We start from the raw sequence: 25,342 nt of genomic DNA, 5'->3' as shown, positions 1-25,342 counted from the left end.
AGGACACAGTACGGCCTAACTCACTGGCCACATTGCTGTAACTCAAAAAATATCAGAACTGACAAAACTCCTCAGATAACAAGGTGAAGAGGTGGATGCACACCACAGGCCAAGCAGCATCAGTGGTGCAGGAAGGCTGGTTTCAGGCTTAGACCCTTCTTCACAAACAAAACCCCTAAGACCACTAGGAAAGCACCTCCCACGCCCTGGGCTTGCAACACTTCAGGTTCGCAGCACGTGCTCTCTGGGGCAAGGGCGGCGTAGTGCGCAGGCGCATTCGGCGGGAAGCGGCCTCCTCAGCGGGAGGAGGTGGGGTCCATGACGTAAACGGCCTGACGGCAGGCGTCTCCGACGCGCTTGCGTCAGACGGCGGGATCAATGAGCTTAGCCCTGCCGCGGGGCACGCCGGGAATGTGCGCCGGCTGACAGCTGTCGCCTCCCCGATGCGGCTCGAGGGAGCTCAGCGTCAGGTGAGTGTCCGCTGCCGCCCTGCGGCCTCGCCTCGTCAGGCCTGGGGTTCGACCAGGGCAAGACAGACCGCGGGTTGGTGCGGGGGCAGCAGGCCTCTGCCTGGAGCTACGCTGCTTCCCGCGCCCCCTTACATAATCCGCGTTTATCTATCAGTCAGTCAGTCAGTGAGTGTGTCTGTCAGTGTCAGTGACTGTGTGTGTGTGTGTGAGGGAGCGCGCCCGGGTGAAGCTCAGTAAACGTTTCCATGGCAACAGGTGGAGCAGGGAAACGTAGTGCGCTGTCGTTAAAGGGTGAGGGTGGGTGTGGGCTGTGGTAGTGAACAGGACGGAGGGTCGGGTCTGTCTCCAGGACACCCCCCTCCCCCTGGGGGTGTGGGGGGAGGTGCTGTCTCCAGGTCAGTTTCCCCCCCCTCCCCCGGGGGTGTGGGGGGGAGGTGCTGTCTCCAGGTCAGTTTCTTTCCCCCCCCCTCCCCCCGGGGGTGTGGGGGGAGGTGCTGTCTCCAGGTCAGTTTCTTTCCCCCCCCCTCCCCCCGGGGGTGTGGGGGGAGGTGCTGTCTCCAGGTCAGTTTCTTTCCCCCCCCCTCCCCCCGGGGGTGTGGGGGGAGGTGCTGTCTCCAGGTCAGTTTCTTTCCCCCCCCTCCCCCCGGGGGTGTGGGGGGAGGTGCTGTCTCCAGGTCAGTTTCTTTCCCCCCCCTCCCCCCGGGGGTGTGGGGGGAGGTGCTGTCTCCAGGTCAGTTTCCCCCCCCCCTCCCCTGGGGGTGTGGGGGGAGCTGCTGTCTCCAGGTCAGTGTCTCTTTCCCCCCCCCCCCCCCCCCCCGGGGTGTGGGAATGGGTAGCTGGGGTGTCTCTCCAGGTCACTGCGCCCTAGCATTTTGGTGATAGCATCTGTTTTCAGGTTAGTTTACCATGGGCCCTGAGGCTGGGTAGTGGGGAGGTCTGAAGGTTGGTGTGAAGGTTTGTGTAATGTCTCTGTACAATTCATGTCACCCTGGGTTTGGGGGTAGTTGGGTTTTTCTCTGTCTATCTCTCCATTTCCAGGTTAGTACACCCTGATGTTGGGGTCACTCCAGGTCACATTGCCCCTGCTGGGGGTCCTGCAGGTGCTGAGCCTTCCAGATCAGATTTTTCTGCTGCCTTATTCATTCTGTCCCCTCAAACAAAAAAGGTACTTGTGCCATCCTGTATATTCTGCTTGGTGACAGTACCTTCAGTAATGCTTAGAGGTGCATGTGCCTGTGGCCCTGGAGCAAACTCACACTGTGCATAATTCTGGCACTGAAGAGTTTAGGTGTGCAAAATTTATTCAGTTGGCGTCTGCTGTTTATGCCTACATCAGGTGGCTTTGCATTACTGGATGAGGATGTGGAACGCTATTCATGTGGATGCATTCCCTGTTTGCCTCCGGTTTCAAAACATATTTTACTAGTATTTATGTCATGGACCTGATAGCAGAGCAGACTAAAATCAGTTATGTTTCATGGAAATAGATCATTCTGTCTGACTTATTTTGAACTAATTTAGAATGGGATCACAAAATCTGTTTATAGTTGATTGTGTTTGAGTCAAATTGCATAGTAATAGTTTTGGGAGCAATATCACGGGGTTAGAATACTGCAAAATCATATATTCAGTTATTGTAGCAATATTGCTGCAGTGTGAAATATCCTTTCCTTTATTTCTCAATGCTATTGTCTGGTATGCTTCATCAGTTGAAATGTTTGTTTAACATATAATCTAACCTCCTCTGAAGTAGAAATTTTCTATTATCACTATTACTCCTAGTTTCTCTTGATTGCCATGTATTTGGCTTCAGATGGGCCAACAACAGGCTACTTTGTTAATTTTAGAATTTCTATGTTTAAATAATGTGTCCAATCTAAGGGCCATGTCAAGACAATTTTCAGCCACAAGAGATGGTCCAGAGCCCTGGGATAAACAAAATGTTACAGGCCTAAGAGATGCAACTGGCTTTTTTCCACTCCTGAGATGTCATGATAATCATAGCAAGTAGCACTTTGTATGTTCATTTTTTTTGCTATGAAGGTAGTCACTAATTCACTTCTACCATTTTAGTTAGTATTGAATAGGATTTGAAATTTGGTTAGTTATTGTCTTGAAACAGTGTAAAGTACACTGGGGAGAAGGAGGCCAGTTAATGAACTGAGTGCTTGAAAAACCATGACTCAGTCTGTTTTCAGAATGGGAAGTTGATCCAGAAAGAAATACTTAAGCTTATATAGTGCCTTACATTATCTCATGGTATTCTAAAACACTTTACAGCCAATAAAGTACTTTAGAAGTATAGTGAGTTTTGACATATAGTCCCAGTTGAATGCCAGGTTTGCATGTTGTTGAAATAGATACACACAACATTATTTTATTAGCTTGTATAACAATTACCAATCTAAATTCCTCATGGAATATCATTTATGACATCAGATTTGGGCAATGCTCAACTTGTGTCATGAGTAATAAAGTTATTTACTCCTATGTATTTTTTCTAAGGAAGAATTTTGATCCCTGATGTAAAAATGCTTTAAATATAATTCTGAATTAAGAACTGAAATGTTTCATCTTTGTTTCTAATTTGAATTTGATTTATTTTTCATATACCTGTCAGTAAAGTAGCTAAGGCGAAGGTTTTGCAGTGTACTGCTATTTGCATCCATAAGAAACAGTTCTTCGTTCAACAAAAATGAATGTCAGTGACAATATGCTGATGCTGACTTGTACTGGACTCAAGCCAGTTACTCAGTGACTTAGTCCAGAAACCATCATTTGGTATCCATCTCAACACAGCTGAAAGTTGCCTTCTATGCAACACCGAATTTCTGTGGGACTAAATGATGTTTGTTAGCAATGTGGTATTTTCTTTCTGCAGCTGAGAATGATTGGGGCCAGGCCTATCAGACTCTGGTGTGCTTTTCAAATACTAAAGCTTTGAGTATACTTGAGGCCTCCAAGAAATGAGTGTTTTAATGGAGAGTCTACATGCAGTCAATCCAATAGCTGATATTTTGCCTTTTCATAAGTGTGGGCTCAAATATTTAATTTGGTTCTTGAAATCGTATAGATGGGAAACTTTGGGTGCCATATGGCTTCAAACTTTGTGTTGTATCTGATACAACATGTTGCGCCGACATGTGAACTAATCTAAGCCCATCCCCCTACACTATCCTATCATCAACCATCGTATCCAAGGACTGTCTAAATGCCCCTAATGTGGCTGAGTTAACTACATTGGCAGGCAGGGCATTCCATGCCCTTACCACTCTGAGTAAAGAACTACCTCTGACATCTGTCTTAAATCTATCACCCCTTGATTTGTAGCTATGCCCCCTCGTACAAGCTGACGTCATCATCCTTGGAAAAAGACTCCCACTGTCCACCCTATCTAATCCTCTGATCATCTTGTAAGTCTCTATTAAATCCCCTCTTAGCTGCCTTCTCTCCAATGAGAACAGGCCCAAGTCCCTCAGCCTTTGTTCAGACCAGGCAACATCCTGGTAAATCTCCTCTGCACCTTTTTCAATGCTTCCACATCCTTCCTGTAATGGGGTGACCAGAACTGCACGCACTATTCCAAATGAGGCCGCACTAGCGTTTTGTACAGTTGCAGCATGACATCACAGCTCCGGAACTCAATCCTTGTACCAATAAACCTAACACACCGTAAGCCGCCTTAACAGCTCTATCAACCTGGGTGGCAACTTTCAGGGATCTATGTACATGGGCACCAAGATCCCTCTGCACATCCACACTGCCAAGAATCTTTCCATTGACCCAGTATTCTGCCTTCCTATTATTCTGCCTTCCTATTACTCTTACCAAAGTGAATCACTTCACATTTATCCGCATTGAACTCCATTTGCCACCTTTCAGCCCAATTCTGCAGTTAATCCAAGTCTCCCTGCAACTTTCTTCCACACTGTTCACCACTTCACTGACTTTAGTGTCATCTGTAAACTTACTAACCCATCCACCTATGCCTGTGATCAAGTCATTTATAAAAATGACAAAATGTTTGAGTATACAGGTATCTGAAGATAAAGTTTCCAAATAGTAATATTTTTGTTATTGTTTAGTTTGTGCATTTGAACTATAAGTTCTGCAAGTTACGTTTTAAAGATTGAATTACAATGACTGATGTTACAGTAATTTCTGCTTGCCATCCTTTATCCTTCAATATGTTGGTGATTGCTTGAATTCTTTTTTGAACTGCTTGGAATTTTCAAATTACAGCAGTGAAAATGATGAACTTGCTGCAGTCTGTAGCATTATTTGCAGGTGATTTTTTTTGGAAGAGGGTTTTGAGGGGAAGGAGCGCAGTAATGTTGAATCTGACAGCAGTTCTGGAGGCTAAAATAAATTACAAGCACTTATAACATAGCAATAGAGACCTGGTATGATTTTAGGTTGTGATAGTCTTCCTTAGGTTTGTAATATTTGTTTTAGGTTATGCACTTTTTTCTGTAAGTTATAAGACATAATAACATTTTTAACTTCATAATTAATACACTTGCAAGTGCCACAGATTATAGCATTAGCTCGTCAACTGACAGTTGAAATTGGGGGTATGAATGATGCAAGTGGAATAAGAGGAAAGCAGCATTTGTCTGTTAGACTTGCACCTTCAGTTCAGATTCTGTTTGCAAAATAATTGAAATCATTGATCTGTTTTAAGTCCCACACTGATGTTGAAACACACTTTAATTCTGTACATTGTTTGTGCTTTTAAACCTGAAAATGGCATTTTATACCACAATTACCAAATGATAAATATGATGTGTCGAAGTAAATGGAGTGCAAAACTACATAAAGCTTGAACAATGAAAAATTGCTTTATCTTCACAAGGAACAATGTTTCATAATGCCACCGTATGTAGTAGGAGTTCTCATTCTTGAGAGGTGTAACAGGAGAATGTTGGCAAGTGCATTTGCAGGAATAAGATAAATAGTAAACGATAGGCTCCTAATATAGCACGGCCCTGCAATGTTCAGTATTGTATTTCTTTGAACTCTGCTGAATGATACTTCAGACCCTTGTTTTAAGTTTTAACGGTGCTAGAGAATTGGACAGATTGCAAATGCAAAAGTGTTTTTGTTGGAGTTTCTGAAAGTACAGATATTTAAAATATTGATGTTCACGAGGGTGTTTATCTTTGTGTATATGTAAATAGTTAATTTAATTAAATTAGAAATGGTATTGATTTTAATACTCTACAATATCTGCAAGAGACATGTTTAACACATTATTGTTATGCATTCAGTAAATCAAATATTTTGTTAAACCAATTATTTTAGTTAGCATAGAATCCAGAAGTGATAGTTAACAAATTTAAAACAATTTGTTGCTTTTACTTACAGCAGGTTGTGTTTGCTGCACCATTCTGCTGACATGTAACATAGGAACACAGTGGCTACATTTGAAAACTAGTTAATTGACCGTGGTCCAACCTGAGGTTGTGAAGGCTCTATTTGAACCCAAATACCCTTTCCTCGCAGAATGCACACAAGTTATATATTTAAAACTTGACACTTAAACTCAATGCACTGGGAGGTGAATTTAAGATCACTAACATGGATAAAACATAAGAGCATTCTCCTCATTGGCCACTGTCAACTGGTTCTTGATCTAAGAATGTGTCATCTCGGTTCGCAGGTTTCTATGGTGGATCTTTATCTTGCTGACAGGCTTATTCTTGACCAGTCAATTTTGAGCACGTTGGGCAGGATGTCTGATGTGATAGAATCCAGAGTGCAGTATTTGCTTCCTTTTATTTATTCTTCTTTACTGCTGCTATGCCTCATCTGTTAAGATATCTGAAGTCAAAGCAAGGAGCTTCATGGACAGGATTTTAACACTTTGACTGGTAGCAAGTTGACCTAGTAATTAGTGTAAATGGTGCTGCGTTTGTTTATTTTTGTTTCAGGAGTTCATACATTTCTGCATTGTTTTCATTGAATCAGCCCTCATGAAGATGCTCAAACCTCATAGTCTGGACACAAAAATCTAGTGAAACTGACTCCATTGGATCCCATGTTCTGGAACTGTTCTTGTACACTAATAAAAGGAAGGCGTGTTTGAGAATGTCCAGCTCTAAGTACTGCAGCCCATGAAGAATGATCTGTTGGGTCCACATTCTAATGAGTTTGGAAAGAAAGAGGGTGAGGAGAAGGGTTGGGAGAAAAGTGTGGCAATATAACACATAGTCAACAGTGGAGGAGACCCCTCTGGTTTGGGGAAAGATCTATCTGAATCACTGTGGAAAGTAGCCTATGCTGAAATGGCCCTTTGTCAGAATTATAAGCAATTATAGATTGAGGTCAGGTAACTCAGTTGGCTGGACAGATGGTTTGCAATATGACTCCAACAACATGGGTTCAGTTCCCACATAATTGAGGTTGCCATGAAAGTCTTGCTTTCTCACACTTGCCCCTTGTCTGAGGCATGGTGACTCCCAGATTGAACTACACCCAGTTGTTCGAATGAGAGCAGCCCTGTCATCCTGTAGGACTATGGGGGCGTTGCGTAGCCTATAAGGGGCAATAATACCAGGGAAAAGGTGATGGGGAGAAAAATCAAATGATTTTGAAATAAATAATAAAACTGAAAGATGAAAGGAAGTAATGCTGAGGAAAATTAGAAATAGCGGTGTATCTGAGGGAGCATGTTATAGCAGAATATAATAAGGAGCAAGAAACATGGAAAATTGGCAAAGTGGAAGAAGTTGCTTTTTGGTATGGGGATGAAAAAGACCTTCCAAGCTGTACTGTAATGGGGACTGCCTGTTCATAACACCCTGGCCCCCAAATTCTCTATTGGTTCACCTATGCTAATTTTTAAAATTCCTAGTAGTTGACCATTGCTGAAAAGGCCAATATTTGTTGTCTGTCCCTAGTTGCCCTTGAGCACATGCAGTAAACTGTATTCTTGAACCACAGTAGTGTCTCCTGTAGGTGGACCAATAATTCTGTTGGTTTGGAGTTTTGGATTTTTGAACCGGTGACATTGAGTGAACATTGGTTTTTATGTTTCCAAGTCAGGATTGTGTGTGGCTTGGAGAGGAACTTGGAAGTGGAAAATAGCTGCCTTTCTCCGTCTAGGTGGTAGAGGCGACTTGTTAAGAAACTGCTACTGAAGGAAACTTGGTGAATTGCTGCAGTGCGTTTTGTAGATGGTATATACTGCTGCTACTGTGTGTCAGTGGTGGAAGTAGTAGGTGTTGAAGCTGATGAGCATTTTTGTTCTGATTCGTGTTGAACTTTGGAATGGTGTTGGAGGTGCACTTTATCCAGATATGTGGCGTGTTGGCTCTGCACTGCAGATTGTGAATAGACTTTGCTGATCAGAAAATAAGTTGCTCCTGACCTCTTGTAGCCACATTTGTATGGTTGATCTAATTCACTTTCTGGTTTAAAGAAATACTTAAAATAATAAAAAAATCAGTTTATATGCCCAAGAGGGAAAAGCTGCGCTTAACAGAAAAACAGCCATGGATAAAAGGATAGCATTAAACTAAAAGAAAGGGCTTACTAAAAATGCCAAAGAAAGTGCACATCCTGCTGAATGGGAAAGGTATAAAGACCAGCAAAAGGCCACAAAGCTGATAAGAGCTAACAGAAGAGATTATGAAAGGGGCATCACAATCAATGCGAAGAAAGTTTACAGTTAGAGATATTGGGTTTCACGAACAATGTTGGCCCACTGAAGACTGAAAGTGGGGATATTGTTAATGACTGTGGAAATGACGACACTCGTGGTTAATAGCTACTTTGTCTCAGTTTTCACCTCAGAAAGGGAGGATGACTTGCTGGAAATCCTGAATGAACTAATTGTGGATTGTGACCAGACTGAAGAAATATGTAAATAAAACATTTATACTGAGGAAATTAATGGAATTAGTAACAAATCCCCAAGCCTGGACAGTTTCCATCCAAGTGTGTTAAAGGAAGTAGGGAGCATATTGTAGAAACCCTAACTATGATCTTTCAGAGTTTGCTAGATAAAGGAGTTTTAGCTGTGAATTGGAAAATCTCATGTCATTCTTCTTTTTAAGATGGGTGAAAGAGGAAAACTAGGGTATTACTATGGTGGGTAAATAATTGGAGTCTATAAGTCAAGAATGGGGCAACTGAACACATCAAATTTTCAGTTAATCGGGGAGAGCTGACAAAGATTGACAGGAATGTCATGTGTGACAAACATCATTGAATTTTTTTCAAAGGTGACTAAGGTAGTGGTCAGGGAAATGTTGATGGAGGTTGTTTATCAAATTCCTTCTGGAAGTGCATATAAATTACAGCATAACAGACTGCTAATGAAAGTAGAAACCTTTGATTATTGACAGCAAATTATTGACATGGCTGGGAAATGTAGTTGAAGGGCAGGCAACAAAGTAGGGATAATGGGTAGGTACTCAAATTAGTAGGATGTGACCAGTGATGTCCCACAAAGATCTGTGTTAGGGCCTCAATTATTTATATGTATTAACAACTTGGATAATGGCACCGAGTGTCATTATACCTGTGTTTTCTGATGACAAAAGTTCTTGGCGTTGTAGACAGTATAGACAGACTACCAATAACACTCTGTATTCTGATGCTAAGTGAATGGGCAAAACTTGTGGCAGATGGAACTTGATATAAGCAAGTGTGAGATTATCCATTCTGAGCTAAAAATGAATAGATCAGGGTACTTTGTACATAGTGTAAAGTTTGGTACAGCGGATGCCTAAAGACCACTGGGTTTCAGGTGCATAGATCCTTAAAATGCCATAAACAGGAGCAGAAAATAGTCAAGAAAGCTAATGAAATGCCATCCTATGCATCTAGAGGACTGTTGTAGAAAGAAGTTAGGCTGCAGTTATACAAAACCCTGGTTATACTCCGAGACAACAGGAAAGCTTTCCTGCTCCTGACATGCTGCTTGCCCTGCTGTGTTCATCCAGCTCTACACCTTGTTGTCTCGGATTCTCCAGCATCTGCAGTTCCAATTATCCCTGGTTAGACTCTACATGAATACTGTAAGCAGATCTGGGCATCACATGTTAGGAAGGTTTTATTAGCCTTGGAGGGAATACAGTGTAGGTTGACAAGAATAATACCTGGACTTCAGGAGTTATAGGGAGAAATTATGAAAATACCAAATACTGAACTACAGGAGCAACCATCCCAACACCCACAAATCAAGCTGCATTAGAACATTATTTCAACAAGCCACCACACACTGCAGCACAGTGGAACTACGAAGAGCAGAAGAAAATCACCTATACAGCGTATTCAAAAAGAATGGATACCCAAAGAACACAGTCTGCCGATTTCTCAGCAACAAACCCAAACAAACAGCCAAAATGTGCCCAGAAACCATAACCACTCTCCCCTACATCAAAGACATTTCGGAAATGAATGCCAGACTACTCAGACCTCTTGGCATCACGGTAGCCCACAAACCCACCAACATACTAAAACAGCAGCTAATGAACTTAAAAGACCCTATACAGACAACAAGCAAAACAAACGTCATTTACAAAATACCTTGCAAGAACTGTGACAAACACTACATTGGAAAAACAGGCAGAAAGCTAGCCACCAGGATACATGAACATCAACCAGCCACAAAAAGACATGACCCGCTATCACTAGTATCCTTACATACAGATGAGGAAGGACACCACTTTGATTGGGACAACACATCCGTCCTAGGACAAGCCAAACAGAGACACACGAGAATTCCTAGAAGCATGGCATTCCAACTGGAACTCCATCAACAAACACATTGATTTGGAGCCCATCTACCATCCTCTGAGAAAAAGAACAGGAAATGACATCACCAACCTAAGGAAACCTAAACAGATAAATAGAAAGCGGGACATAACACCAGCGCTTCACCGGAGACTCACTACTGATGCTACCTAGAATGGTGACGAAACGTCTGAAAACGAACTTTCCAGCTCAGCGAGCAAACTCACATCCAGAACCTCAACTTGAGCTACAAATCTTCTCCAAAACTCGCTAGGCCTGTTTTCTCCAGTATTTAGATTAAAGAGTGATCTAATCAAAGTCTTCAAGATGTTAACAGGAGAAGAAAGGGTTGATAGAGAAACCACTGGTTGGGAATTCTTTAAACTTGGAGCACAGTCTGAGAATTAAGACCAGACCGTATGAGAGATGTTAGGAAGCACTTCTACCACACAAAGGATGGTAGATGTTTGAAATGCTCTTCCACAATTGACAGTAGATGCTAGATCAGTTGTTCAATTTAAATCTGAGATGAATAGATTTTTGTTTAGAAAAGGTACTCTGGGCCAAAGACAGGTATATTGAGCTAAGCTACAGATCAGCCATGATCTCATTGAACAATGGAACAGGCTCAGTGGCCTAAATGTCCTACTCCTCTCTTTTTTTTGTATATTTGTGCATATGTTATGTGCAGCTTCAATTTTATATGCATATTCCCCTGTACACCATTTTGAACCAGGTTAACTTCCCCTGTTGTGATGTTAATAGCTTACTGGGGGGCATGCCAACCACAATATCATAGGTAGTAGTTGAATACAATTCTGGTGGCCCACAATGTCTCCTATATTTTTAGATCTGTCTTGAATCCAGCCCATTTAGTACAGTGGTGGTGCCACATGTTTGAGAGTATCCTCAAAGTGAAAATCGAATTTTGTTGCCAAGGACTGTGGGTAGTCACTTCTTTCTTTGTTTATGGACAAATTTGGTGAAGGTGAGGTCAATTTTTTTTATTTCTCTTGTTGAATTTATCATTGCACCTTAAACCTGGACTGGCATGTTGCCCTTCAGGACTTTGTCACCTTGGACAGTACTGATGCTGACATGCTATTCTTAGTCATGGATATTGAAGTTCCCACCTAGAGTATATTCTATGCTTTTGTTACTGTAGTGTTTCCTTTTTAAATCAAAATTAGAGCTATGATTTAAGGAAAATGAAGTTGGTAAAGCCAATAGAAAAGTCAGTAACCAAATTCTCTTCCAGGTATTGCACAGGTATACAGACATGTCACTGACTTAAAATCAGGAGGTGAAAATGTGGCTGTTTTTCATCCATGTTCTGAAGCTCTGGAACTTGCTGTAACATGTCTTAGTTTTGATCAGTTTGCTGAAGTCACAGCAAGAACGAGGCACGGTTTTCTTGGTGTGTGGCTTAAAGTGCAACAAATGGTGTATTTTATTTATTGATCTTTCTGCTCATTCTTAGCCAGGTTTTTGTGCCGTTCAATAGCATTTGAAAGCCAGTGTTTATATCTCATCTCATCCTTATTTTCTTAATTTTTCTCCAATGGTAAAACTTTTGATTCTGTGAGCTTCTCCATATAACTGCAGCGATAATGGCCTAATCTATTTGAATTGTGCATTTCTTCCAAATAAATAAATACAATTTGTTTTGAGAACTGCATTTGGCCCCAGCTATGCCTCCTGTTTTGTGTGGTATGTGGAATATAAATTACAAGCGTGGAAGTAGGCCATTTGGTTGTTCGATCCTCTGTCATTTAGTAAGATCATGGCTGGTTTGTTTGTAACCACCAATCCATATTACTGCCTATCTCTAATGATCTTTCACTGACTCCCTTTTTTATCAGGAATTTGTCAATTTCTGGCTTAAAAATATTGAGTCCCTGCTATCCCCACTATTTTGGCAAGAGTTCCAAAGACACATGACCTTCAGACAAAAAAAATTGCCTCATCTGTTTTAAATGGGTGACTCCCATATTTTTAAACAGGGACACCTTTCTCTTTTTACTGGCACATTGACTGTATTGGTTCCAGCTGCTGCTCTTGCCATATCCTGAAAAAATACACTGACTTTGCTTCCAATTTCTCACCTGCACCTGGTCTGTCTTGAATACTTCCCTTCTCGTGAATTCACTTCCTTGAGTTCTGTCTCCTTTCTTTTTCTTTTTTTAAAAGATGGCTATGATTTTTTTTCCCTGACCCTGTGGATTCCTGCAATTACACGTCCTCATCCGGCTTCCTGTATTCACGTCATTCTCCCAGTTTCTGTCTCTGCTGCATTTGTTTTGACATTGTACGTTTTTTTTCCCAACTGGAGATTCCCAACCAGTGTGGTTGACAGACCTCTATAATATCCAAATCATTAATTCATTTCTACACTCGCACCTTTTGACTTCCTCCTGTACCATGATGAGATTCCCCATTTTCCTTGCTTTTCATTTGCTCTGGTGTGATGCAGCCACCAAACATGTTTTCCTCCCCACTCCTTGCCAGCATTTCAGAGACTTGTTACAATCCTAGTTGCCCTGGTACACACTCAATCCCCTTGACATCCCCTGTGCTCCTTGCAACACATTTCCATGAAAGCACAGGTGGTGTAACACCTGTTCTTTATCACTCTTCTCACTGTCCAAGGCCGCAAATGCTCTGAAATAGCAATTTACTTGGACATCCCAGTTTTGTCTAATGTATTTGCTGTTCGTGATGCGGTTTCCTGTAAATTGGTCACCTAGCCTGCATTTAGTTTCCCACTTCACAGAACACCGCCTTTCAGACTACAAGCAGCATTCTGATCTCCCTGTTGGTTGTTACTTGCTTTCTATCGGACCTACAAATTAGTGTATTAGAGAATAATGTAAGCGTGAGGTATAGCACCTCATTTTGAGACTCAGTGGCTTATAATCTGCTGGAATCAATTTTCAGCAATTTGGATCGTTTTTGCTTATTTGTCTGTGTCTTCACCACTTAATGGCATTCAGATCCATAGACATCTGAATATAACCTTTTTTGTTATCAATCACACTCTTACCATGCTTTGTGTCTTGAAATCTTTTGGTTGTTAATGTCCCCCGCTCTATGCCCTACCTTGGAGCTTTGCTTTACTACTCCTCGAGAGACCTGTCCCACCAACTGCCAAACTTTAACATTATTATCTATCTTCAGTTCTAATGAGAGGTCATTGACTGGGGACACTAAATTTGTTCCTCCCCATACATGCTGCCTAACCTGATGTTATTTCCAGCACTCTTTATTTTCATTTACGTATGTTCTGTTTTTATTTCTGAGCACCCTCCACATTGAGCTTACATGCAGTATACTTCAGTTTTACCTTTTGATAATGAGACAAACACTCTGTTCCTGAGTTTGTTTGAACAAGTTGTGTATCTTTTGATGTGCAACATAAAGTCTTGTTTCTATTTTCACCCTTCTTACACTCCCATGCCAAGGCAAAATGTGGGAACAGTCAATTAACTTTACATATGCAAGAAAAGAACAATGCTTTTAAAAAAATATCATTTAGGAATTTGTCAATTTCAAGTTCAGCTTCATTTTCCCTTTATAGAAAGTGAAGTTGGGTCATTTCAGTGCTTCGGATGCACTTTATTAGTGATTGAACACGTTCAAATGATTGAAAAGCTGCACATTTCTGGCTAAAAGATTGCTGTATTTACATGGTCTGATGTAACTTCTTAACCTCGACATTTTTCCAGCTTCTTTACCAGGATTAGATCTTGCTAGCCGGTGATGAGCAGACTAAGCTCCTGCCACGTGTTAGGCAGTTGTTGTTGTCATGCTGTCTAAAAACAGCATTTACAACAAAGCCACACAAATGTGAACTGGTTACGGTGGTAATACCGAAGCAAATTGCAACTTGCTTGTTTGAACACCACCTTGCTGTGAGTGAGTACAATGATTTGATTGATAATAAATCCAACATGTTTTGCAAAGATAATATGTGCAGCCTTGTGTCTAATCCCTTACAGATGGCAAAGAATACTGAACAGGATTGGTTCCATATTTTGCTGGGTAATATCTGTCCACACGTGTTAGCCTGGAGCTATCTGCCATTCACCCCTATAGTTCGACATGAGCCCTAATGATCCAGCGATCCAGTTAAATCTAAACAGTGCTTTTGTTTTCTTGTTTTAAAAAAAATAAAAACTTCTGGCAATATCAGATCCTGTTAGATAAAATCCAAATGAAAGAGTGCATTTCATTTTGAGGTAATTATGAACTTGGTCAATCTGAAAATTCTTGTTTATGTTACATATGTGTTACGTACAGTTTTTGAATCCTCTTTCATTTTAAGTTTTTTTTAAAAAAACGATAAATTGATTCACTATTGATCAATTTTCCAATTATGCCATCTTAGATTAAAACGAGACTCCTCAAACATTTTGCTAGGGATGATTAGAAAGTGTTAAAGTCAAAGTTTAACATCAACTTGGAAAATCATTTTAGAAGCCTCTCCTGATACCAAAATGGTTTATCTTGTATCGTTACTGTCTCTTATTTTATATCCCAATCTTGGTATTCATTCTTTTGAGTTTAGTTTTGCTTCCTTTATCTAGGAAAGATTCTCTTGCCTTAACAGTGCAGTAAATGTCTTCAACACAGATTCTTGCTGCAAAGAGATTGTCCGATAAATAGAAGTTGAGTAGATAAGACCTACAAATTCCCTATAGTGCAGAAGAATGAGCGGTGCCGTCAGAAACACAGTTCTAAAGGGGAAGATGCTGGGAGGATGTTTACCCTTCCTGGATACTGTGAAACTGGGGGTTAGAGATTCAGTATAAGCACCCTGCCGCCTTAGGACTGAAACGAGAAATTTTTCACTTGAAAGAATTCCAACTGTTAGAAATTCTTTATTCCAGATGACCCATAAATGCTTAATCATTGAGTCTTGAAGATGTAAACTGTGGATTTTTAGGCACTAAGGAAATGTAGGGAAAATAAGATACAGCAAGAAAGTTGAATTATGACATGATGAATTATAAACTTATTAAATATCAAAGCTGACTTAAAGGGTGGAATGGCCTACTTTTACTCTTCCTAGTCTTCTTGTATCTCTGTGTTACTGGATAATGTTTGCAGATATGTTTCCGCAAAGTCTGCGTGACCACCATTGAAGTACTGAGGAACAGCAACTTTTTATATAGCATTGCTGGGAGAAGATTGCAATTGGGATGGTGTGTACATGCTTGAAAACACTGATCAGCTTCTTATTGAGGATCATAGAATCTCTACAATGTGGAGGTAGGTCATTTGGCCCATGGAGCCCATGCCAACCCTCTGAGAAGCATCTCATCCACCCCTGTTTACTTCCTGCCCGCCATTTCCCATAGCTACCCCACATAGACTGGATACAATGGACAGTTTAGCATGGCCATTTCCCCTTACCTGCATGTCTTTGAACCCACACAGACATAGGGCGAATGTGCAATCTTCACACAAGACAGTTGCCAAAGGGGTGGAATTGAATCTGGTTCCTTGGTGCTGTGAGGCAGCAGTGCTAACCACTGAGTATTACTAGAATGAAAGTTAATTCTTTCCAACTTGAAGAAACTCAGTCTATTCTTTTAAAATTAAAGTTTTTGATTTGATTTATTATTGTCATGACCTGGGTGCAGTGAAAAGTTTTGTTCTGCACGTACAGGCAAATCATACCATACAAAGATCATAGGGTGATGAACAGAGTGAGGAATACAAAGTTACAGCTGCAAAGAAGATGCATGAAAAGCGAGATCAACATTTAGATTTGAAAAGTCCAATCAGAATTCTGACAACAAGGAAGAAGCTGTTCTTGACCTTTAGTATGTGTGTTTAAGCTTTTGTATTTTCTGCATGAGGGAAGTGTTTAGAAGAGATTATAACTAGATTGGGAGGGGGTCTTTGGATGTCTTTCTAAGACAGTGAGAGCATAGGTGGAGTTAATGGATACTGGAAGGTTGTCTTGTATGATGAACCCGGCTGTGTTAATGTGGGCATTTTTACTGGCAGTTATACAGAGCAAAGTGAACTGAGGCTACTTCAGTTGATTTTTCTCTTGCAGATTATTTTTTATTCTTTCATGGAAAGTGGGCATCGCTAGCAAGGCCGCTTAGAATAGAGCAGATTTGTGATGGTATAGAAGTAGGCCATTCTGCCCACTTAAGCCTCTGTAGTGTAATCTCCCACATGATTCCAATGTGTCCTGTGTGGTACAATAGCACTTGAACTGCGTGGCATGCAGTGCGTGGTTAAGAAGTATCCACTTCACTGGGTGCCTGGTGTCACACATGGACCTGATCAGTTAAGGATAACAGATTTCATTGCTTAAAGCACTTTAGTGAACTACGTGGAGTTTCGCGTTTCATGAGCATCATTACTGAGACAAGCTTTCCATTTCAATTTTATTGATTTAATTTGTCTGTCTCAATGGGTTTTTGAACTGGCATCACTAGTGCTTTGACATTGTCCTCCGAATTAATAGTTCGGTGACATTACCACCACAGCATCTCCCCGTTATAGCAAAATTATATTATATATTATATAAAATATATTATATTATAGCAAAATCTTGCACACTTAGATTTGGCCATTTGAAATAAACCTTCAAGGTAAATGAAAAAATGTTAAACACAACTATTTTCCTTGCACATGATCACATTTAAAAGATTTAAAGACTTTTCCTCTGCAGTGTAAGAATTGTTATGTATTCAGATTAGATGGAACCAAATAAAAATCTAACTTGTGGGAGGAAAAAGAAGGATATTTAGGGTCTCTGATTTTGAGACCCCAAAAAGGAGTTAGGTTAAGCATTGGCTCAATGGCCTTCAGTTTCAGTAATTGAAGGTGGACAAAGTGGAAGCTGTGCAGGACTGCATGTTGACAGCTTAGGGAGGGCACAGGGATGAAAAACATGATTAGAGACCCAGTGACCGTAGGCACATTCTTAAAATAGAACACTATAAGAATAGCTGGTGACAAAAAAGACAAGGATTGTGGTTCAATAAGGTTTCCTTATGTTCAGTCCAGGATTACAAGAAAGTTGTTGCCAGAGTTTATCCAGATGTGGGAATTGTATTTGAGTCTTAGACTTGAATTTTATTGACAGTTAAGATGTATCGAGACGGAAAGGTATTTGGCACATTATCCAAGAAGCTGCTTCCGTTGTCCTTTTTTTAAAAAATATGTAAAAGCTCAATATAAGACTAAAATAGTGGGGCCAGGAATTACACTTGGTAAAAATAATGTGTGGAGAGATGGTGTTTTTTTTTAAATGTAGTTTTTTATTGAAGTTTCTTCCCAAAATAAATAAACTGCATCTTTTAAAGAATTAAAATCGTTTTGGTTTTATTGTAAAGCATGACGGTTCACAATGTAATGGTTCAACCAGTGTATATCATGAAGAGCCACCATTGTGTAAACAAGGGTGTCTGTCAGTGGCAAGTTCAGAAGTGTAGATGGTGCCAGCTGTCTTCCAGGGACAAGCATGCAACCAAGTGCAGAGATGCAGAATACAAGCAGCGGCAAGAAACACAATCTCTGACTTACTCAAATTCACCAGGAGCTCTGAGACAGGCCCATTGACGTCAAAGGTATGGAGACCCTTAATATCAGGGCTTGCCAAAGTGGGAGTAAGGTGCTGAAGATGGTCTGCAAATTGAAATTTTGGAGTTCCAGGCTCAGGAAACCATAATGCCTGCTCTATAACTCTCCTTCCCCTCCTTCAGCGAGGTCTTCACTCCTAGGTTTTCCCACCCTGGCTAATTTTCAAAATAGGGTTGCATGAGGGAACAAGCTGTATATTTGACTTAAAAGGAAAGTCGTTATGGAAAAGGCGTTCCAAAAATGGCTGTGGCTGGGTGTAGCCAGAAATGTCAGACCACTTTCTTCATAAATGCTGCACATCCTTGAGTATTTACAGCGTTTAAAAAATGTTTTCCATTTTGATCATCCGGAGTGTTTTGGTCTTGGATTACTGTTACATTTCACATCTTTAAGACAAATGTGCTAGTGGTCATTTTCCAAAATTCTATAGACTCTGGGGCAGTTCTCATGGATTGGACAGTAACTAATGTAACTCACGATTTAAGAAGGGAGGCAAAGTAAAAGTCACTTATAGACTTGTTACCTTGACATTGGTAGTGGGGAAACGTGCTGGAGTCCATTATAGAAGTAATGGCAGGGTACTTGGAAGGAAGTAACAAGATAGAATAGAATCTGCATGCTTTTCCAATCTGCATGGAATTCTTTTGAAGATGCAACGAGTGCAGCGGATAAGGGGGAGCCAGTAGATATAGTTTACTAGGACTTTGTAATAAACTTTTGATAAGGCCCTATAAAAGAGATTAGCATGCAAATAGGATTGGAGGTCATATACTGAAATTGATTGAGAACAAAGTATAGCTATAAATGGATCTTTTCCTGACTGGCAGGTAGTGACTAGAGGAATACAGCAGGGATCAGTGGTTAGACCACAGCTATTCACAATATATATTAATTTAAATGAGGAAACTGCATGTCTTATCCCCAGATTTGCAGATGACACAAAGCTGGGTGGGAGGGTCTGCACTGAGAACGATATAGAGAAGCTTCAGAATGATTTGGGCAAGCTAAGTCAGTGTGCAAATACATATATGCAGTATACTGTAATGTGGATAAAGGAGATTATCAACTTTGGTTGAAAAAGTAGGCAGTTATTATCTGAATGGTAATAGAGTATGAAAGGGGTTTTGCAATGAGACCAGTGTAACATCATACGCCAGCTGCTGAAAGAAAGCATACAGATGCAGCAGGCGGTGAAGAAGGCAAATGATATGTTGGCCTTTAAAAAGAAACGGTTGGAATACAGGAACAGGAATGACTTGCTGCAAATGTACCACTGTAAGACCACTACTGAAGTAGCTTCATTGTTCTTCTTTATCTGCACAAGAAATGTTCTATTTTTTTGAGGGAATGCAAAGAAGGTATATCAAACTGATTCCTAGGATAGTGGGGCTGACATGCATGGGAGTGACTGGATCAACTAGGACAATATTTGCTGGAATTTAGAAGAATGAGGGACATGAATCTGAGAACCCTGTAAAATCCAAATAGAATTAACCCAGCATATGCAGGTGATGCAAACTTAGGTAGAGGGGGAGGCTGCAGAAGGATTTGAACAGGCTAGGAGAGTGGGCAAAGTAGCAGCAATGGAGTACAATGTCGGAGTGTGGGGTCATGCATTTTGGTAAGAAGAATAGAGGTATGGACTATTTTCTAAATGGGGAGAAAATTTCAGAAGTCTGAAATGCAAAGAGACTTGGCAGTTCTTGTCCAGGAGAATGGGGTTGAGAAACTTATCTTCCGTTATTGAATGAATGGCTGAGCAGACTCGATGGGCTGAATGGCCTAATTTCTGCCCCTACGTCTTATGGCCTTATGCAGGAAGGATGTTGCTGCCTGGGAAGTCCAGAACCAGGATTCAGCCTAAGGATAAGGGATAGAAATGTGGAGAAAACTTATTCATCCAAAGTGAGCCAGTGAAATTCTGTGCCATTGAGGCCAAAATGTTGAAGATTTAGATATTCCTGGAACTAAAAGGATACTGAGTTGGATGAATCAGCCATGGCTATATTGAATGGCGTAGCAGGCTCAAAAGGCCAAATGGCCTACTCATGCTGCTTTATTTAATGTTTCCGTGTTAAATGTTGACAAATCTGCTGTGGCAATTGCTGGGGGATTAATATGTCTCTACAAGTGTCCAGACCGAGGCAGCCTTCTCTGAAAAGCCAGAGTTACATTGTCTGGCTCCTGCCTGGGTGGAATTGTAATAAAAGTAGCAGCTGATTTACATGTACCCTTTTAGCATTGTTTTGTGTTGTAATAAAGTGCATTCTGTGCACAATTGTACTGTATTTAATGTTTTCATTTTATATTTGCACTTTGACTTGGGATTGATATCTTGAAGAAATATGTATCTGCGCAAGCACTGCAGAATTTCCTATTAATAGGAAACATCCTGCAAAATATAGGCTAAGTTTGTATCCGAGATAATAGGAATTGCAGATGCTGGAGAAACTGAGATACAAGGTGTAGAGCTGGATGAACACAGCAGACCAAGCAGCATCTTAGGAGCAGGAAAGCTGACGTTTCGGGCCTAGACCTGATGAAGAGCATTAGTTCATGTAACAATTTATGACTGAATTTTAAGAATGCGTTCTGTAAATTTCAGAAATAACTTAGGAAATAGGAACAGGTGGCCAGTTGTTGCGTATATTGAGTATTAGATCATTAAGCTTTTACAGTACATGTTGTTTAGGGAATCTTTCTTTTTGTCCTTCATTTAAAGAGAATTATGATTTGGTCTGAATACTGACCAACAGCAAGCTTGGCTGACTTTGTTAAAGGTTTAAAGGGGACCCAAATTGTTTTATTGGGAAGAAGGTGCAAGATGTAGGGGCAATATGTAAATGGCTGATGAGACAGTTTCCAAGTTTTGGTTTCTTTCATGTGATATGAGCTTCCTAGTGAAGTTGACATTTGTTACCCATTCCTAACTGTTCTTGAACCAACTTGGTGGAAGTGATGGCCTGGTGGTATTATCGTTAAACAATTTCCTAGGTCACAGGATTAATATTCTGGGACCTGGGTTTGAGTCCTGTCATGGCACCTGATGGAATTGGAGTTAATAAAATCTTGGAGTTAAGAATCTAATGATTATGAAATCATTGAATATTGGAGGAAAAACCCAATTGGTTCACTAATGTCTGTTTTAGGGAAGGAAACTGCCAAACTTACGTGGCTTGGCCTACATGTGATTCCAGACCCATAGGAATAAGGTTGACTGTTAACTGCCTTCTGGACAGTAAATGATGGCCTAGCCAGACCCCCCAGATCCTGTCTCAATCAAATGGATGTTAGTGGCTCATCGGCTGCCATGGAGAGATTTGAATTTGGCCTCCGAACATTCAACGTGATGTTACCACTGTCAGTTTCTCGTTTCTCTTTGTTCTTCTACCCCCAAGTCCCAGGGAGGTACCAGCTATGTCTTTTTTTAAACAGTTATACTCTAAGCTGTCTATTTAGTTCCAAAGTAGTATAAAGCTGGAATCTAGAGGATAGCCAGTTAACGTTTCTATCTGAATACCAGGTCCATACAGTATATGTTTCAATAACGAAGGATTTAAGAGACTGTGCAAGCCATTTTAAAAACTGCGTTTTTTTCGAAATATCTCTGAATCTTACAGGATAAGGCTGCAACAGTCTGTGTGTACAGAGAGGGGAGCCAGCAAGTGTCTCTAGTTTAGAAGCCTGTACGGCTCGTAACACAAATGCAAGTGGAGCATGTGCTTAGATTTAGAGCAACCAAAGTCAGTCATGAAGATTAAACCGAGCTTGAAGACTTGCCCAGCTTTGGCTCCGCTCAGTTCACAATAAACAACTGCACCTCCCAGTCGCGAACCATTTCCATTTCCACTCCCCCTCCCCCTCCCATTCTTCAGATGACATGCCCATCATGGGCCTCCTGCAGTGCCACAACGATGCCACCCGAAGGTTGCAGGAACAGCAACTCATATTCCGCTTGGGAACCCTGCAGCCCAATGGTATCAATGTGGACTTGACAAGCTTCAAAATCTCCCCTTCCCCCCCACCGCATCCCAAAACCAGCCCAGCTCTTCCCCTCCACCCACTGCATTCCAAAACCAGTCCAGCCTGTCTCTGCCTCCCTAACCTGTTCTTCCTCTCACCCATCCCTTCCTCCCACCCCAAGCTGCACCTCCATCTCCTACCTACTAACCTCATCCCACCGCCTTGACCTGTCTGTCTTCCCTGGACAGACCTATCCCCTCCCTACCTCCCCACCTATACTCTCCTCTCTACCTATCTTCTTTTCTCTCCATCTTCGGTCTGCCTCCCCCCCCCTCCCTATTTATTCCAGAACCCTCACCCCATCCCCATCTCTGATGAAGGGTCTAGGCCCGAAACGTCAGCTTTTGTGCTCCTGAGATGCTGCTGGGCCTGCTGTGTTCATCCAGCCTCCCATTTTATCAACCTCTAGGGTATCTCCATGTATAAGTCGTTTTAGGGATTAGACATTATCTGTCTAGGAAGGAAACTTGAAGCTGGATCACTTTGAACTGGTTCCTGAAGAAGGAAGTGTCCACTTGAGACAGTAAAATAAATGTGGAAGGAGATTTTCAGCTTTGTGTTAAATAGGGAATTTTTCCATAGCTGTTGTCTGCTGCAAAAGCGTTTGGTCAATGTTGCTTTTCTATGCTACTTTAAAAGTCTGAACTTAATCTTATCTTTTGAGCCATTTACTGGAGTTTTGAATTTCCTTTTTTAAAAGTTAGAGGTCTCAATGGGGTCGTAACTCTTTCAGAGTTATTCTGAAATCCAGTAATATCTTTGATCTTCTACCTCAACTATACCCGCACATGGTGTCCTTCCACCCTATTGATTTCTTTTGTATCAAAAGATCTTTTTGTCTCTAACTTTAATGAACTCATGGACCCATGATTTGGAATTTCCTACGCAATGTTTGGAATTTTCTACCAAAGAACTCATGAACCCATGAGTTGAAAATTCCAAACGTTGGGTAGGAAATTCCAAATGCACTAACCTTTTGGATTAAGAAATTCCTTTTCATCTGTGCTAAATGGCTGGACACTTGTGGGACTAACCCCTGTTCCAGACTCTACAGTCTGAGGAAAATATTCTCCCAGCAACTATCCTGCCATATTCCTTCATAACTTTTTACGTTTTAACACCACCTTTTCATTCTTTACAGCTCTAGTGGATATAGATCTAGGATTGTCTATTTCTCCCTTATCATGAGCCAGTCAAGAGAACCTTTAAACTCTGTCCAAGCATGTCTGTTGGAATTGACCCTGTATAACCTGCCACCTGAGTAACAGGATTCTGATTAAAAACAGTGGAGATACTCACTCATTTTCTAGGTGATAAATCTGCCTCTTGTACAAAAGTTAATACTTAAGATGCTGAAAATTTGAAATAAAAATGGTTTGGAAATGCTCAGCATGTCAAGTTGCAACTGTTTGTTTCAGATTGATAACCTTTCATTTTAAATAAAGGTAGATCGAATTTAATAGGTTTTGAGCCAGTGGAAGAGAAGAGATGAGTGTAGGAATATTGAAAGGGAAGGCTTGTGAATGGTGGGTAGGAGAAATTAAATGTCAACAGATTCCATGGTTCAAATGAATGTTAAATGTAATAAAGAAACAGATGTGTCCAGGTGCAATATGCAGGAGATAAGGAAAAACATGAGACCGACCAAAGCAGTAAAAATAATGTAACAAGATGGAGGCACATGTTTGTAAAGTCTTTGAACTTGGTGTTGAGTGCAGAGTAGAGCACTGATCGAAAGACAGGGTGCTGTTTCCTAAGGTTGCACAGAGCTTGGGATACTGAAATAAACTGGGGACAGAAGGGTGACCGTGGGGCAAGGTGGAGAACTCGAATGACTTGGAACAGGAAGCTTAGAGTTATGCCTGTGTACTGAACTGAGGTGTTCTCCAAATTGGTTATTCAGTCTGTGTAAACTGTCTAATGTAGAGACCACAGTGTGAGCAGCTGTCCCTATAGATTAAAAGTGAAAGAAATTCACATAAATTGTTGTTTCACTCGAGTTAATCTGATATTGTTTCTTATAGTTTATATCAAAATTAAATCATTTTATAAAAGGAGATTGGTGCTCCTGCAATAGGATCTTTAAAAATGATTTCAACTGAATTCTCTTCCAATGAATAAATAACAAGTGTTATGGTTATATTGGTTTATCAGTTTTAATACTTTTACAAAAGAAAACACAAGACAGGTTATTAACACCAATGGGCCCTTGTTTCTTGTACTAATACTATAATGTTCCCATCTGTTTGTTGCCTTGATGACAAAAATTAGTCATCACTTAGATCTACTTTCCTTTACGCTTTTCTTTCTGTAATGGGTTCATGATTATTTATGGATGCAAGTACCTCATGAGGTGAACCTGAAAAACTAAATCTCTAAAATACTTAAGTCAAGACATTTGCTCAAAATCAAGCATTTTTCCAGAATTGTAATTTAAATCAAGTTTTTTTTAATCCCTAATCGAAACCATTCACATGTGTGGCCCACTTTGGCACAATTGCCATTGGTTAATATTTGTTAGTTGCATCAAACTTTTGACATTTGTATATATACAATAAGATCCTACTGTAACACTTCAATTTCTGTGGTAACATGCCTTGCGGCAATTAGAATACACATTTAAAATAGACACTTTTTGTAAATTTACTGGCATTTTTCCTGTTGCTGCACCATATTGTCAATATGACTGAAATATTATGCACATGACCCATTTGTCCAAATAAAATGATGCACTTTGATCCATGTTTGACAGTCTAGGTCCTCCATGCCATTATTATTTGCTGCAGGGCAACCATAATTAAAGCAAGTTTAAATATGGAAAACATAATACCAATTCTGTACCTTCTTGACAATACCAAATTGAACAATAGTGGGCAAAATTGTGGTCCAGTATTATCTACTAATTGGAAAAACTTTGACCAGAAGTAGATATTTGTAATGGTTCTATATTTACATCAGCTGTATTTCATGGCCGCTCTTATGAGTTTTGAAAACATTTTCAACGGACAATACATTTTTAATCTTGTAGCTATTTTTCCCCTCCCTAATTTTGCTTTTAGGTTGGGGTCTTCAGAGAGCCTGTCCTCATTCTTTCTTCTAAATTTTGCCCTATTTGAGTCTGTTCATGTCAACTATTTTTTGTTTTGGCCACTTCTTTTCATTACTTTTTGACCAAATTCAAATTTGTCCTGTCATTTTATTTCTGCAGCCTGTCTTTTATTACAGGTCTTTTCAGTACAAACTAATTATCTTAGGACTGTTCGTTTCCTCTTCTGAGACTTTATCTGGCCCTGAATTCACTTCTTCCTCATTCTGCTTCGTTGTTTACTCCACTGACCTAGTGGAAGTCCTGGTTCAATTTCTTGTAGCAAATCAAAAAATTAATACTGACACGAGCTTGATCTTTCATGCATTGAAAAGGAAATATAACTTAAATATCTGAAACGGTAATTAACTTGGTATCCTGGAAATATGCATTTATTGCATTCACAAGGTGA

General features: G+C 40.5%; 1 protein-coding gene across 2 annotated transcripts in view; it reads left to right on the top strand.

Annotated features, from left to right (window-relative positions):
* The first annotated feature begins 378 nt into the window (after positions 1 to 378).
* The window catches only part of mrtfba (myocardin related transcription factor Ba), a 242,721-nt gene continuing 217,757 nt past the window's right edge, over positions 379 to 25,342 (top strand). For both annotated transcript variants that reach the window (XM_048552229.2, XM_048552228.2), the window contains exon 1: positions 379 to 470. The gene's annotated coding sequence lies outside the window, so the exon portion shown is untranslated. The remainder of the gene's footprint in view (positions 471 to 25,342) is intronic.

The sequence above is a fragment of the Stegostoma tigrinum genome, chromosome 23 (genome assembly GCF_030684315.1).
Source record: "Stegostoma tigrinum isolate sSteTig4 chromosome 23, sSteTig4.hap1, whole genome shotgun sequence".
Lineage (NCBI taxonomy): Eukaryota > Metazoa > Chordata > Chondrichthyes > Orectolobiformes > Stegostomatidae > Stegostoma > Stegostoma tigrinum.
Note: the sequence above shows the minus strand (reverse complement) of the source record. Positions and strands in the feature narration are given on the sequence as shown.